The 13371-nt window shown below is 42.8% G+C and overlaps 1 protein-coding gene across 4 annotated transcripts in view; it reads right to left on the bottom strand.

Moving 5' to 3' along the window:
• PLEKHG1 (pleckstrin homology and RhoGEF domain containing G1) overlaps positions 1 to 7120 on the bottom strand; it is a 125861-nt gene extending 118741 nt beyond the window's left edge. Inside the window, exon 1 of one of the 4 annotated variants that reach the window (XM_086877216.1) lies at positions 6761 to 7120. The gene's annotated coding sequence lies outside the window, so the exon portion shown is untranslated. Of the gene's footprint in view, positions 1 to 6379; positions 6547 to 6760 lie in introns of those variants that run through there. The other 3 variants (XM_086877218.1, XM_023923375.2, XM_023923376.2) reach the window with 3 other exon arrangements.
• Between the last annotated feature and the right edge of the window lie 6251 nt (positions 7121 to 13371).

Genomic DNA, 13371 nt, shown 5'->3' with positions numbered 1-13371 from the left:
GTTTAAGAAAGTAAGTCAGCAGCTTCATCCCAAAAATCTGGGAAAAACTCAGAAGATTAAATGAGTTCAAGCTCAGGAGAAGGAGATGCTGGAAGCAATCTCCTCATACCATAAGGCAGAAAAGCCTTCACAGTACAACCAGCCTGATAAGGCATGGATTCTCAGCGGCTGCTATCGAGTGAGGAGTGGGCTAAGTAGTCCAGTCTGCCAGCAGGACACAGACAGCAACCTCAAGGCAGGAGGAGCACAGAATGAGCAAGATAAAGCAAATCAGAGATTTATGATTTCAGATTCAGCCAACATGAGAAAGACTGACAGTTACCAGAAAAGACTGACAGAAAGATGTTGCAAACCACATGCTGGTAGAGTATGGGGGAAGGCAAAGTATCTCTCCAAATTCAATAGTGATTTATTGTTAAATACGTGTTTGTCTACCATTCAAATAGGCTAAGACTGCTGATTCTTCAGAGAAGTTAGTGTTTCTACAAGCAAGTGAAGTCTGTGATGACATCATTCAGACACTAAGGTGTGACAGCTCTCTGAGGAACCTCATGAGGCACCTTATCAGGACAGCAAGAAGGAACTGCAAAGTAAACAGTGAGAAAGCTTCATAAGCACTTAAGTATGAAGCACGCTCATCTTGGCAGCACCAATACTGCTTGTAAGCCAAACCGAGGTTTCTGCTATTAACTTGGTTTCAGTTTAAAACAGTAAGTGGAAAGCTCTGTGCATACTGAAATGATAAGGATTACTGACATGCAAATAAATAGTTCTTCATCTCACCCACATTCAAAATTATTTACAAAGAAGGAACTATCATTTTTTTCCCCCGTATCAGACATCAAGGACATAAAGCACTATCTTACTTTACACTGAAGTACCACAGATCAGTGGCAGCAGCAGAAAGCAAGCTGTTCTGCCTCTGCCTTTCTGAAATGTGTTGGGACCTCAGCTATGGATCTGGACTCAGTGGGGTAGGCAATGCAAATACAGAAAATGAAACAAAACCAAAAAGAAACAGCACATTGATTCTGGTATGTAGAAATCACAGTGAAGCTGCAGCAGATAGTGTATCTAATCTTAGGGAACATACATGAGGGCAAACCTTGGTAAATACTTTAACAAACCAGAGTTTACAGGGGGTGAGGGAGTAAAACTTGCCTGTGTTTACAGATAACTTTGCATAACAGGGGGAAACGGGAGAAAGTACAAGCACTGTAGCCTATGCACTAAATGTAGGAGCTAGAGACTTCTTATGAGGGCTAATTAAAAGGCAGAAACTGACCTTGAAGCCCACACCCAGATGACAATGCCGGAAGATGTTAGCCATGACCATGAAAAGAAGCTGGCTGTTACGTTATCCCAAGCACTGCTCCTTATGACAACCCAAACAGCCACCTCCTTCCCAAGATGGGTACCAAGGTTTTATCTACTATGGCTGTGAGCAAGCAAATGAGCTGGTGATTCAACCACTGTACCCATGACACACTTTTTATCTCTGCTCTGTACTTCCAGTGAAAGGAAGCACACAGCTTATCAGCAGAAAAGAGTAGTTAATGATAGTAATGCTTGGAGTGTGATCCTGAAAGAGCTGAATGGATATGAAGGTTCAAATATTTAAATGTTAACGCTCATTAAGTTAGGTTTTAAAACATCTGGGCAGGGCTCACATTCAAGTTTCTACAGAATGTAAGTTCACAGGAAGAGGCTTGGCACCACTTGCAATCTGAAAATCCAAGCAGGCAAGCAAGACTTACAGGATTCAAAGTTAATTAGCGCTGCTTCAGTCAAAAGTTGTCATGGGAAACTGCTGCCAGCCCAATTTATACCGGGAAGGGAAGGGAAGGGAAGGGAAGGGAAGGGAAGGGAAGGGAAGGGAAGGGAAGGGAAGGGAAGGGAAGGGAAGGGAAGGGAAGGGAAGGGAAGGGAAGGGAAGGGAAGGGAAGGGAAGGGAAGGGAAGGGAAGGGAAGGGAAGGGAAGGGAAGGGAAGGGAAGGGAAGGGAAGGGAAGGGAAGGGAAGGGAAGGGAAGGGAAGGGAAGGGAAGGGAAGGGAAGGGAAGGGAAGGGAAGGGAAGGGAAGGGAAGGGAAGGGAAGGGAAGGGAAGGGAAGGGAAGGGAAGGGAAGGGAAGGGAAGGGAAGGGAAGGGAAGGGAAGGGAAGGGAAGGGAAGGGAAGGGAAGGGAAGGGAAGGGAAGGGAAGGGAAGGGAAGGGAAGGGAACTCTATCAGATAAATTTTCAAACTGCCACCTTGCTTTGTATTTTCATAGCCATGCTATGCACTTTGATTAGTAAAAACACAGGTAGTGACCACCCCCACACACAGGTACTTCAGAAGGCACCCCAGTGAACAGATGACAGTGGGTTTAACAGTTTATAATATGTCTTAGACAACTGCTTCTTCCAGGCTTCCTTGATAAGTATAAGTAGTTTTTCCCTCTATTTCCTTCCCCAGTCCTCCCTGACTAGGCCTGTTTCTTTTCTTGTATTCTATTTCCTGTACTGTAATCAAGTTCATGGTTAAACCTATTTCATGCCAAGTTCATATAAACTCAACTTTTGGTGAATCAGGCTAGACTAACTTATTTAACACAACAACCATAACTAAAGACAATAAAAAAGTTTATATCCTTAAAGTGATTTGAGAAACTTTAAACACTAAGAGTCTGTCACACCTTCTTTGAAAATTCATGAATACAAGCATGCTATACTGACATTTTAATTATTATTCAGTCTGTTCACATTCATCTCTTGTATTAGCCATGTATATAAAAGACTCCTGTACTTACAATTTTAAGTATTGCCAGTGCACTAAGACTGACTTTACTTTTCATTCCCTTTACTCCTGTTCCCAGGCTAACTTTGTGGTTCCACCACTCACTGTGTGGTGTGAGGCTTTTCTAAAGTGAGGCAAAAGCTAGGCTCCACATCTCTTGCATTTTAAGTTTACAAGAATAACACTTTTTTTCACTTTTTTTCTCTTTTTTTGACAGTCCTATTAGCTAAAACTTTTTATGTGCAGTAACAGTAATGCAGGTTCTCAAAATTAACCATTCAGCAGTACTTCTGAAAGCCTTTCAGTCACTCCATACTTTGCTGAGGGCTGCAAAAATTCTTTTCCCCCACCTCCCCCTCTTAACTCTACAGAAGCAGAATGTCATTTAGAGTAAGTAGTGGTAAGACATCCTCACTGTCCTCAATAAAAAAAAATCCAGCTTATTATAAGAGGATCACCATCTCTCCAAATGTCTTCAGTAGACATTACATTATTAACTTGCATTTTTTCATATTTCCTTATTCTATCTTCTGTTGTATTCTAGCTAAATATCTGTGCACTATATTTGGCGATTAAGAAGAAATTTATGGCAAAGTAACTTAAAGCCATAACTCATTTAACGTGTCAATAACACATGTTTCTTTAACACAGCAACCTTCCTTCTCAACACAACTGAATGCAAAAGGGAATGCACATCAGATTAATTCCTTTGTTCTTTTACAACTGACACAGCTTTATACATGTCTAACCTGAGAAACGCTTTTAAATGGAGCTTGCAAACGACAATGCCATTCATCAGCTTGGATGTTCCCATTATCTCCTGATCCAGCACATCTGACCCTATGGAGCTGGGGTACATGACAGGGCCATGCTGCCACCCAGAAATGTGGTCCCTCTTCCTCATAACCCCATGCCACCAAGAACAAGAGCTGCAGCTCTGGCTTGGCTGGTAGAAATTCAGTGGTGCCCAACAATTGCTGCAATGGCAATGAAGAAGCATGAAGAAAATGAATAAATAAATAAAAATGAACAGTTGAATAGGTCTTTGGCATACTTTAACAAATGTGCTAAGTATCTGTTCAAATACTGTTATTTTGGACTTCTTAAAAGAAGAAAAAAAAAAGAGAGATAAAAAAGTTCCATCCATTCTGTAGTATCCTTCCCTAAGATTGCTTTGGTTTAGGATTGGCCTTTTTTAGTGAAAATTTTAGAGATGACATCTCCGTAGAGAAACTTTCTTTCAATAGCAGTATCTCAGGCTAATCTGTGGATCTACACTTCAAAATTACTAACAGCAGATTTTGTAACTGTGTTCTTGATTTCTCATTTTTGGGTTGATCTCAAAAATACTCACCAAAAAGTTATATGGGTGATGCTACCACCAAGCAAGAAAAAGTGACAGAAGCCAATGTCAAATTACAGTTCTGATAGTGTTCTGTGGTTAGAGAAATAGACCAGCTTTGCACTGCTGAGTTTGCATTCAAAGACAATAAAGCACTACTTCAAGTAAATGCCTTTGTCAGTTGTTACAGCCCTGTGTGTAGCAGAGCTAGCAGGGCTTTAAAAAGCCTTTCCTGAATGGGAGCCAAGAAATCACAAGCATATGAAAGGCAGAGGACAACAGGTATACAACAACCCAATCCAAATAAATGCACACAAGGAGGCTTTCAAATATGCATACTGCTCTAAATGACTTCACAAAAATACTATCACCGGTGCCACATGAAAGACTGTGTCAGTGAAAGGTTCCAACATAGCAACCCACACAAATAACATAGCAAAAAGTACACAAACTCACTACTTGCCACTTATTAGAAAAGTAGGCAGATATTTTCACTTCCCTTCTAGCTTTAACGTTTTAGGTCACAACAAAGGTTTAAAATAAAACAACAAAACAAAACTATAAAGAAACCCAAAACACAGCCCCATAAAAAACCTACCTAGACAAAAACACCCCACCTCCACGCAGGAAGGTAACAAGTGTTCAGTTAGTTCGCTCCAAACCCTTTCTACCTTTTTCTATGGCCTCACAACCAAACACTTTCGTCTCAAAGTACGCCTCTAGACAGTTAATTTGTAGTCTCACATCCTGCCCAAGGAAGAACACATTAGCAGATGTCCTGAAATGATGAGAGCTGCCAGCACACTAGGTTTGCTACTTGAAGATTTCCACTTAAAAACCAAGTCAATGCTGTCTTTGCAAGATGTTATCAAGTAAGACTATAAATTACAAAATTATTTGCCTACACACCTATTTTTTTCCTTTCTCTTTTTTTTTTGGAAAATCAAAAGTAAAACAATAAGAAAAATGACACCTTAACACCTAATGTTAGAATCATAGCATGCCTTTGCGGAGATGCACTCAGTTGTGTGGCCACAGGTTGACGTTGTTTCCTTAGGGCTCTCTAGGTCTGTGAGAGACAGCAAGCATTCCCGTAAATGAACACATTTAAAACTGAACCCTTTATCAGAATCTTTTGCACCATTTCTAGTTTGCCAACTGAGAACACAGAACAGAAGTAGAGTCCAAGTTTAATAGCTAAGCATCTGCATGGACCCGAGAACAATACCAATATTCATTAAGGGGCCAATCTCAAACTGCCTTCTCATATTTTCAAGACAAGAACTCTATTAATACATTTCCTAACCTTAGCATAACTCTTATGTTTTCATCCCAAAGCACCCACACACACACTGGTGAAGAGTTCCCAAAATTACGACAACTACGTGCCCCACACACACCGGGGGGGGGGAAAAAAGCCTAAAAATAAATATTAAGGAAGCTATATATTGTGCATTGCCAACCAGAGTGAATTGTACAGCCAGGATTTGCTACAGCCAGATTTAGCTTCACACAAGCTAACAGGATTCCTTTATAAATTTAGCTAGAGGCACGGGCAACAAACGCTTGTGGAAATTTGAACCGCAACTCTCCAGCAGCAAAGACTGCTCCCTCCAAGAATGAAACAGTAGCAAAAGATTACTATTAGTAGGCTCTTATTACACAGCTTTCAAAACACCTATAAGTCATCAGGTTCTCTAGGCACAGTTATTAAAGTGCTGAAGTACCAGCAAACTTTAAATAGAAAACAAGCAAGGCCACAGCTCTTTCTGCGTCCGCCAATTAATAATCAAAGGAGGAAAAAAGCCAACTAAAGAGAGATCGCATTGGAAACCAGCTGAACATTCGTCTGTTTCAGGTCCGTTTCCCTCACACTTGGAGCAGTGTGGTTTGTGAAGAAAGAGGGAAACGAGTGTCTCAGGTCTGTCAGTGCTAACTGAAGGATGAGATCTGAAGGGTTTCTCCTTCAGCAAGAGGAACCGGGACACACGACCTGCAAAGCAGGGAAAAGACGAGTGCAGAATATGGGGAAATGCGTTCAGGGTCCTATAAGGCAGCTCTGCCCCACCGCCTCTCCACAGAATCAAAGCACATGCTACTTAACAATAGATCAATCATATTTTTAAACCTCTTTAGGCCATACTTATCTCATTAACTTCAAAACATAAAAAAATAATTAGGTGATGAGTTTTGGGGATTTGCCAAAGCATCCCCATAAAACCTGAGGCCCCATGGAATTCCATCATATTTGAAAAGAAGTACCTCCTCTCTCGCCGAAGAAACCGGACGAAAGCCCTGGGCTGGGGCTGAGCGGGTGCAGCTCGGCCGGGCTGCCCCGGGCTCCGGCGGAGCACAAAGCGCCGCGGCGGCCGCGCTGGGAGCCCGCTGCCTCGGGCGGGCACAAAGGCAGCGCTCACCGCCCGCCCGCTGCCCTGCCGAGCCCCCGCTGCCCTGCCGAGCCCCCGCTGCCCTGCCGAGCCCCCGCTGCCCTGCCGAGCCCCCGCTGCCCTGCCGAGCCCCCGCCGCGCTTTCAGGGCTGCGGGACACGGGCTGCGTCCCCGCCCGCCCCGAGCCGAGCCGGTCCGGGAGCCGCCGCCCCCTCCCCGGCGCGCCCCGCCGAACAAAGCCCCCGGCAGCGCTCACCGGCAGCCTCTCTCCGTCTTCTGCCCTCGCCCAGCGCTCCTCCTCCCGCTGAGAAGCCGGCGCAGGGGTGCGGGCCCGAGTGCGGGAGGTCACCCCGCTGCGCAGCCCATCCAGCGGCGCCGGCCGGCTGTCCCCCTCACAGCGCCCGCGGCCGCGCCCCGGCTCACTCCCTGCGCTCCAGCTCCGGGCAGCGGCTTAATCTCCAAACTTCCTCCTCCTCCCGGCCGGGCAGAGGAGTCTGTGAAACTCCCCTCCTCCATGCAGCTCCCGCAGCCCGGCCGCTGCCTCAGCCCCTCCCCGGGGCGGCCTGGCCCGGCTCTGGGCTGGGGCTTGCTTTGCTCTCCTTCCCCTCCCTACTCCGCCGCCCCCAGCCCCCGAGGCTGGGAAAAGGGGGGGAAGAGAGATTAACCATTCGGATTTGTCTCTGGAATGGAGCCAAAGAGAGCAGTCGGATTACAGCCCCGGGAAGAAGGGAGGAAAAGGGAATGGGGGATGAAAAAAAAAAAAAAAATGAAAGGGGGAAAAAAAAAATTCCGCTACTGCTTTCACGCAGGGAAAAGCGCTGGGCTGTCCTGCCCTCCCCGTGTGTCAGGTCACAGCTTCTCCGCCCGGCTGTGAGCCCCATCCCCGCCTCGCCGAGCTGCCCACGGGCTCCTCTCCGACACCACAGGTATGCAATTCAATTCACTTCAGTTCTGAGAGACCTTCTGTAAAATGAGTTGCCAAATTGACAAAAGGCGAAGGGAGCAAGTCCACGACGAAACACGGACCCGTAAAAAGTAAATTCCAAGAGGTTATAGATAGAGACTCCACCTGCCTCGTTGCAGGCTTCTGGGTCATCTTCTTTGGAAAGGTGAATTTAAACTTACACAGCATTTAAAAGGAATAAATTAAAAAAGACACATACAAAATAGAAAAAATGGTTTAAATAAAGCCTGAATTCTTCATACCTGTTAGGTGCTCCTTATTCCTCTGAGCTCTAACAAAATTCTTGGTTTCCTGTAAAACCTCATTCCGAATTTCACATTTAGTAAAGCTGTATTGTTTTTGTTCTACAACAGGTTCTCCGTCTACTCATGCGAATATAAAGCATGGGGAATGCAAGGAAAATTGGGAGGTTAGAACAGCTCATACTTTACAGATGTCAAAACAAGAAATTACAGCAGTAATTCAGAAAAGCAGGAAGTTTCAGTGTTTGCCTTAATCTTACCTGTTCTCACAGGAATACTAAAAAAAACCCCACCCAAAAACACCAAAACACCTTGGTCAGGGTCTGTTTCTCTGTCACTGATTCAGAAACCCAGAGCTCTTCCCCAACATGCACGCAAAATTGTCTTCAGACCAGTGCTGAATTTTAAAAGATTACCACATTTATTAATTCATTTGGCCACATTTTTAAACAAAAGTTTATGTTTAATAAGTGGAACTATATTACATTTTCAAGAAAAAAAATTACCTCAAATGTTTTAATGACAGCTATTCTTGCACATGACATTTATTGACATTGCAGAATTACAGCATAGTTATCATACAATCACAGAATATTGTGAGTTGGAAGGGACTCTCAAGGATTACCAAATCCTAGTGCTAGTCCTGCAGAGCGCAGCCCCAGGAATCCCATCCTGTGCCTGAGAGCATTGTCCAAATGCTCCTTGAACTCTGTCAGGATGGTGCTGTGAGCACTTCCCTGGGGAATCTGTTCCAGTGCCCTAACACCCTCTGGGTGAGGAACCTTATCACCAAGGGATAAATCTCACTCCACTCCTATTTCCCTGTGAGCCATCACTGTCCTATGAGGCAGGAAAGGCAGATCAAAGGAGGCTGGACTCCACAGTTAATACTCTGGAATGGTATTCTACAAAGTTGCTTTGACAGGAGAGCAAGTGGGAAAAAGGCAATTTCAGATGAGGTTTTGTAGCTCCACTAAAATCAGTCCACTGGTTGTGATCTCCTGCACTGCATAGCTACTCCATATCTGAATTCAGCATCCAGCCAAGCACACATCCTTGCCTCAGTACACTACACTCTGGCCTTGTGCTGGGTACAAAAAGTTAGCCTTCATTTGCAAGTCAATAGAAAAAAAAAAAAAGTGAAAATACAAAACAAAAAAAAAGCAAAAAGAAAAAGCAAAAAAAAAACCAGTAAAACATTTCTGATGAAACTACAGGGAGAGAAGCATTTGTAACTCTCTCATTTGGGGAATCAGAGAATGTTTTTCCTTTATGAATAAATCTTTGAAAGATGGCAATAAAACAAACTACTGCTTGATGCATTTAACTCAGTCCAGATTAAAACAAATGAAAAGGCACACACATCCCCAAATGGGAAATACAGAAAAACCCCCAAACCACAGACTATTCCAAGTTCCTTTAAGAAACTGTACAGTCTCTCCAAATATGTTTTAAAGGCCTTACATGATCTGTTCCATATGGAGTTTGTTTTTCCTCAGTGCTGTGACTAACAGGAAAAATCTTCAAGAGAAGAAGTCTCTTCCTCTCTCTTCATCCTTCTACCTCCGTTTCCCCAAAGGACTGATCATGAGTCTGTCTGGTTTCTGTTTGCTTGTGCTAAAAATAACAGTACAGTGGACTGACAAATACCCTGAGTTTTAAGGCGACTGACTGATAATGTAGGATCATTGTTACAGAAAGAGTGAGAGAGGTTTAAAGATCAAGCTTTACAACACTGTAACACAAAATAGAGTATCTGAAGAACCACCATTTTTGGAGAAATTAGATACATGGACAAATTGTGGGAACTCTTGTCTTCAAAGGTAATTCACCTGACTACTGGTAATAGAGCATGACTGACAAGGAAGCTGCAGGCAGGCAAACCTTTCTCCTGGGTTTTGCCTGGGCACCAGGTCAGTGGCACAGGGGTGAGCACCAGTTGTTGTCAGTCACCCTCAGCAGCACTCCTATGCACATTGAAGGCAAGAAGCAAGTCTCTGTTGCCCCCAGCTCCACCTTTTTTGACACACATCTTTTTCTACTCACTCACAGCATCTCTCATACTCTCACACCACAGGCTATCTCTGCCTTCCCCCATACGTAAGATGAGATCCAGCTTCATTTACTGGCTTTTCTCTATCCTTCCTGCTGCTCTGGCAGTCAGAAACTTGTGCCACTAATGAGTTGGTGTCTTTCACAATGGTGGCCAGGACTTCCCTTCCTGTACTATTTGAAAGTGATTTGTTTACTATTTTGGGCATCTATAACCTAACATTATTTTCCTTCTAGGAGTTCTGCTTATATCAATTGGTCTACCAATAAGTTTGTACATACACATATGTTCTCCAACATCACAGCATTTCTTTACATCACCAGCTCTGAACTGCACCAGTCACTGTACTAATGTTTTCCTCATTCTGGCTGTGACTCAGCAAAACTGTAACCAGTGCTTTTAAATGTACAGAAATCACTGGCACTTCAGTTTTGCTGACTGATGATGAATTTCAGCATTCATTTAAGGAGAAGCACAAGTTTATCTGTTCTGAGTTAGAATCTGGGGGGAAAAAAGCCTGTCCCTACAATAATAGAAAACTGCTACTTATAAAGACACACCCCACCCCACCCCCCCCCCCCCCCCCACACACACACTTAAAAGATAAAGATACATCCCAGAATTGACTGTTTGGTGAGGGGGAGGATCTATAGGAGAAAACTGTTGCATCCATGCCATGCACAAGGGTGTAAAGCAGGAAAAACAGATATAATATTAACCTGGGCACTCCCCAGTCAACAGTTGTTAACAACAACAACAACAACAACAACAATATATGCAATGTGCTCCTTGCCTTGTGTCCAAATTAATTATTCCACCCACAATACAATTTAATTGGAAGGCACAGGTACACTCATTTGCTTTGCAAAGCAATATGATTGAGTGTAGGGGGTTTTTAGAGCTGTGCTGCTGTTTCATAGAACGCACTCTTCCATTAATGCCAAGGAGTACATAACCATTCCAGTAATTATATGATCCAGTAAAATCATTAATATCAAATAAAATGCTATCATACTTATTTTATGTCTGTATCCTGTAGGTATTCCATTACCTCCAAGTTGATGAGATACCTGTGTGGGAAAAAATATAAAAATGGAAGCATATCTAAGTCTTTACAGTAACAGCTGCTAAAACATTTAATCACAAAGTTCAAAAATATCTTGCTCTCAATCTTACTGTAAAGCTTAAGTGGAAGTACTTTAAATACAAGATGACTTTGCATGCTACTTGCCTTGGGAAACAGATAGTGTGCATAAAGAATGGGAGTAGGAGCATGAAGTTTAGTGGTTACAAATATGAAGACTGTCAACATAAGAAAATAACAAAATATTGTACAGAAGGAATTGACTGAACTTGATCTTTCTACAGAGATGGTTTTCCTCCTTTGTCTGAAAATATTTCCATGCAGAAGTAAACATCTTTGAGATGATTTGCTTATCCACATAGCAGCACTGCTTGGATCTTCCACAAATGCAACTGTATTTCATAAAAAAGCACAAAGACCAGCTGCAGTTTTCATGAAATAGGCTTCTGGTAAATTCAAAAGCTAGTGTGATTATGTTGTCAGCTCAGGTCTCGAATTCCTTACAAGTCTTGGGTCTTAAGCACAACCTCCACGATGATGCATTTTTTATTGTGATAAATAATAGCAGTCTACATTTCCCATCTGTTCTTCTCCAGAAAGTTTTTCTTTTGTGTTATTCCTGAAAACATTTGCATTTGCACCCTTGCAAACAAAAAACATGTTTCAGTCGTAAAAGGACTCATCTTCTTCCCAAGTACATTTTCTTTGAAGTATTTTAGGTTATAAATCTGGAATTGAGCTGTTAATCTCAAACTTTGGCCTTCAGCCGTCTTGCTCTAGAAGAAAGTGCCCACTAGTTCCATGCTTCTCATAGCAAAGCCACTAGTCAAGGCTGAACCATTGCAACCCCTCCAGAATGGAAGATGCTTACCCCATTTGCTCTGGACAGCGCAGTCAAAAACTCAAAATAAAGTTGGAGCAGGATTCCAGCCACTTCCTCTTCTCTGTTTAGTTGTTTGCACAGCAAACAGCCTTACTGGGCACACAGGAGGTGCTTGTTTCTCAAAATTCAGTTGCCCCTTTTTGGCTTAAGTTGGTTATTTACAAGGAGCCCTGCATCTTGTGTGTTTTATTTAGGGGCTTCAAAATCATGCTCTTTAAAAGGGTTTTTTCTTGCTGCATGTTTTGTGGTGAGTCTACATGTACAAAAAAGCAGCATCAAGTCCAAGGTCTTCAGAGCACAACAAGGAGTATACTAGACTTGCTTTAAGCAGCAGCTAAGAGTTACTTTTCAACACTGCTAATACAGGTTGCTCAGATGGCAGATGAGCTCATCTGATTACAGGACTCCAGCTTCAAGGAAACTCCTTCAAACATATAACCACTGGTTTCTTCTGACTCATCTAGGTTATTAAAAAAACTTTTACTACTTACATGAAAATCTTGTGGTTCCCTACTTTCAGCTGTAGCTTTTAAAGCACAATGCTCCACAATAATTAGGCTAATTGTTTCAAACTACCCTCTGAGTAATATGTAATGAACATGACTTTTTTTTTACGCAATAAACTAAATTCAGCCCCTAACTTCTCCAAGATCACCACCTAGTCCCTGGAGTATTTTTCTCAAACACAACTGGCCCTGGGTTCTTCCTTGCATTTAGTTTGGTTTGCTGCACATCAGAGAGTGAGGACTGCAGAGCAGGCAGATTGCAAGGGCAGTTCTGTGGTCATGGATCAGAGAGGATCCCAAGGGGCAAATTTCCAAGACAGAGCTAAGAGGACTGTAATCTCCTTTGCTGTATCACTGTCTAATGCAACACACAGGCCAAATTACCTACCAGATAACTGTTTGGCCACCGTTCAGCCATCCCAATCCTCATCAAAGCTGCATCCTGTGCTCTCCTAAGCTACTACCACAGCAAAAGGTTTTCTTCTCTCTTAGTAAATTCTGTGAGTGGGAAAAGCCAACCAGATCATGGGCAGTGGGCATAATTCATCACAACCCTCAGGAAGTTTGAGTAAAACCCAAAAACTCACTCTCAGCCACTGTGGACTTGTAAAGGGAAGGTGATATTTCAGATTCTATCAAGACAGAGCAAAGATGTAGCAAACTCACTGTAGTTTCATTCTGCACCTATCTACATGAGTGCAGAGAGGGCAGTGGAAAAGGAAGTCTAAAGCTTTATCAGGGCTTGTAACAATGAGGGCTGTTAACCTCCAAATGGGAACTTGCATTGAACTCAGTGCCTGTCCAGAAGAAGGATGCAAGCCCTAAAATGAAGATCTGTCATTGACAAAAAGACAGAGAATCTCCTACAATTTTTACAAATCCTGCTACCTACAGTAGGGATACAGAGGCTTTTGATTTATTTAATGATTGTACATAGCAGTATAAAAATACAAAATACTTTAGACAGAAGAGAGGAAAAAGATGATACCTCAACCTCAGACAAAGGATATTAAGAGCAGAAGAGATATCTCAGTGAACTAATGAAATAAGGAAGAAAAACAGAAAAAAATGAAAAAAGAAAGTAAAAAATAAAACCCAAAAATCCTAAGGTGTTATGGTCAGTGTTGTTAACTCC

This window comes from Cyanistes caeruleus, chromosome 2, assembly GCF_971803275.1.
Source record: "Cyanistes caeruleus chromosome 2, bCyaCae1.hap1.1, whole genome shotgun sequence".
In the NCBI taxonomy this organism is placed as follows: Eukaryota; Metazoa; Chordata; class Aves; order Passeriformes; family Paridae; genus Cyanistes; species Cyanistes caeruleus.
The sequence above is the reverse complement of the archived record's forward strand: the minus strand, read 5'-3'. Positions and strand labels throughout refer to the sequence as shown.